Source organism: Otolemur garnettii, unplaced genomic scaffold (assembly GCF_000181295.1).
Source record: "Otolemur garnettii isolate 467f Iridium unplaced genomic scaffold, OtoGar3 scaffold00100, whole genome shotgun sequence".
In the NCBI taxonomy this organism is placed as follows: Eukaryota; Metazoa; Chordata; class Mammalia; order Primates; family Galagidae; genus Otolemur; species Otolemur garnettii.
The window spans coordinates 2,291,707-2,295,132 of NW_003852495.1; the positions used below are offsets into that span (position 1 = coordinate 2,291,707).

Here is a 3,426-nt window from a genome sequence, read left to right on the forward strand (position 1 = left end):
TTGAGTACATTCAAAATTTAAATGTTTATCTAAAGATACCATGATGAAAATACAAATGGAAAGAGACAGCACAGATTAAGAAAAAAATATTTGAAAATAATTTTTAAATGCAGACAATTATAGTCTATAACATACATGTAAAGATGTTACTAAGTCTCTTGGGTGCGGGACACAACATGAGGGACTCTACCTAACAAATGCAAACATTGTAGCCTAGTTGTTTGTATCCTCACATTAATCTGAAATTTTAAAAAAATAAAATATTAATAAGTTAATAAAAGACTAATAACCCAAGAAAAGAATGGACTAAATATATTGAAAAAATTCAAGAAAAGAAGAAATCCAAACGACCAACAAACACAGAGAAAAATGTTTCCTTGGGGAAACATACATTAAAATCACAATAAAATACCATTTTACATTAAGAAGGAAGAAATTTAGAAACCTGACAATACCTAGTGAAAGAATGGGAACTTTTATATACCTCTTCCTGAGTGTAAAATGATGCAACTTTAGAAAGCTATTTAACAAAATTTTGTAAAGTTAGAGAAACATATATTTTACAGATCAGCAAATCTGGTAACTGCTTTGAGAATCTCCAACACACATATAAAACGTTCAGTCAACATTTGCACTAGTAAGCCATGATGAAAATAATTTAGAGCACCATTTTTTCAATAACCCTTTCCAAGAAGAGAAAATATATTGTGCTTATATATTTCAATACACTATAGCAGTAAAAATTATTTTAGAAGTATCATAGATTAACCTCACAAACCAAACTCTGGCTAAAAACTGTATATTCAAGGATATTACCTGCATTAATGATCCCACTTGAATTAGAATCAGAAGACATAGAGAGTCTAACAAAATGAATCATTAACAACAGCAACTTTATATCTAGTTAAAACTAAGTAATTAAAAGCAAAAAGGGAACACCTGGGATTACAGGACAGTCAATGCAGGAAGCAGCTTCATCTAATAGGGTTGTAGGAACAAAGCTAAAAATCAGACCTCAGAACAGGGGGACTAATTGACTGCGGCCATTGTCCGCAAACCAGGAAGGATCCCGTGGAGTTGGCTGCAGACCCTAAGGTGAGGGGCGTTGAAAGCTGGTGCCTACTCTTTGAGGAGGCAAGAATGAGGCTGCTTCTAAAAGTGTAAAAACTGCAAACCAGACTCAGCCACCGCCAATGGAAGGAACTGTTGCTGCAAGGGTTTAAAAGAGTTACCAAGCTAAGAGTCACAACAAGGGGCAGAAACAAACTAAAAACGGGGAGCGAACAGGAACCAAGTCCCCGCTTCTTTCTCCAAATTCTAGTCTCTCTCTAGCGTCTCCACTGGCAAACACTAATCAGGAAACAGCTGGCAAAACAGAAATGCGGTTTGTAGAGTCTCAGCCCCAGTATCAGACAACAAAGTCTGGAAGAATGCATGCTGAGAGGCAATTGTTGAGTAACCAGTACACTATTTATTTAAAGTTTTCTAAAGAAATGCATGAGAGTAGGAAACCCAAAATTTAAAACAGAGACTACCTCTTGATGGCTATAGAGAGACATGTGATCTAAAAGGATCGCACAGCATTCTTCAACTTCTTTGAGTTTTATTTTTAAGCTGCATGGTACATGTCAAAGTATTGATTATATTATTCTCTAGGGCAGCAGTTCTCAACCTGTGTGTTGCCACCCTTTGTAACAATGAAAATACATCGCAGCATTAGGAAGGTTGAGAACCATTGCTCTAGGGAAATATGTCATTAAAAAACCAGCCAAGGGATGCAGTTCTTTTATGTAAAGAAAATGGGAGAAGTAGACACACTTAAATCCATGGTATTGTGAGACACCATCTTGTCTCGTGTTGAGTTTTTTATTTACACAGTAAGCGTGAGATAAAAGTTTCCACACTGAGATAACTACTGGAATATAGATTCAGATCAAGTGAGTATTTTGACCTGGCACTAAATGGCAGAATTCCAAATCTCCTCCAGATTGACACTTGCGCCTGGTAAGAAGGGCAAATCGTCCATGAAGTCCCCATCTGCCTGTCTGAGGAACATCTGTGGTGATGTGGACTCTCCTAAATTAGGTGGCAGTAATGCTCCGACAGTGAAATTATCCTTCCTCAGTAATAACACTGGCAGAAGAATGCTTCAGAAAGACACTACTTTGGGGTTGTTTAAAAATGAAACCTTAAAATACACATTGAAATTTTTTACTCAATGTTTGTAACTTTTATCTGCCATTGTACAGATTTATTTTGACAACCTATTTGCGTTGTTGACAAGTCTGTTCCACTTTATGTAAGTGTGTTGTAAAGGTTTATGTTGAACTGATTTTGTATAAATCTCATAATAATGCAAAAACAAATATCAGGAAAACTGAATGCTTCTCAGACATATATTTATCTTCCTAAGGCATCTTGGAATATGAACACTAACACAATTTTTAAATGCTTTTATTAAAAATAAATTTGGACTTGAGGAACAAAAATTTATTGAGCAACTAATATGTTCAAATCAGTGGCCAAGTCTTGGGAGAGAGATACTTCCAGCATCCATCAGTCATAAAGAAAGGGCCATTATGTCCCCCATATGGCTCAACTTTATCTACTTCTCTATAGTCTTACTGCCAAAAACTTAATAAAATCCCATCATCTTCTCTACCCTTGACTACTGCCTCACCCCCATGGTCAGGGTCTATTACATAATGAGTTATTTAAAGTATGCATTTAAATAAATGAATAGATGAACTTTGAATGCCTCAAAGTTTTTAATTCCAAAAATGTGGAGTAGAACATGAAGACTGGAAAGTGAGAGTGCAGGAAGCAACATGTGGGAAGAGCAGCAAAGGAGGAGGAGGCATTGAAGTAATGCTGGAAAGTTCTCATGTTATTAATTTCAGAAAGTCTTTGATATTTTCTTACTGAAGAGTCAGCAATAACTTTTTAAGAATTACCCCAGAGAAGAGCTTTCCACAACTATTTTTCAAATTGTAAGAGTGACTGAGATGTCTAAAATCTTATGTGGAACTCTATTGAAAAATTGTAGAAAATGTCAATAAGCCTTTCCATGCACAATTCACCAAATCTAATTATCAAATTACTTAAAGAGATATGTAACCAATACTATGTATTTTTGGTACAAAAGATAATTGATTGCATTTATATAGACATGACTCAGATGTTTTTGTTCAAAAAATATTTTGTCACCCTTTATCATGGCACCCACCTAAATATTCTTTTAAAAAAAAATACATTTATTCAGTGTCATGATCAGACTATTACATTTAGTAATCAACAGCATGGGTGCAAAAAAAAAAAATCTACATTAAAACCTTTTGTTGGAATGCTTTACACTTTCCACAGAACAGAAACTAAAATAACCTGTTATACAATTAGTCACAAATATAGTCTTCAAGGTTTTTTTCC

The 3,426-nt window shown here is 34.8% G+C and overlaps 1 pseudogene; it reads right to left on the reverse strand.

The window, feature by feature from the left end:
* Positions 1-234: 234 nt before the first annotated feature.
* Positions 235-3,426, reverse strand: part of LOC100966808 — a 4,299-nt pseudogene continuing 1,107 nt past the window's right edge.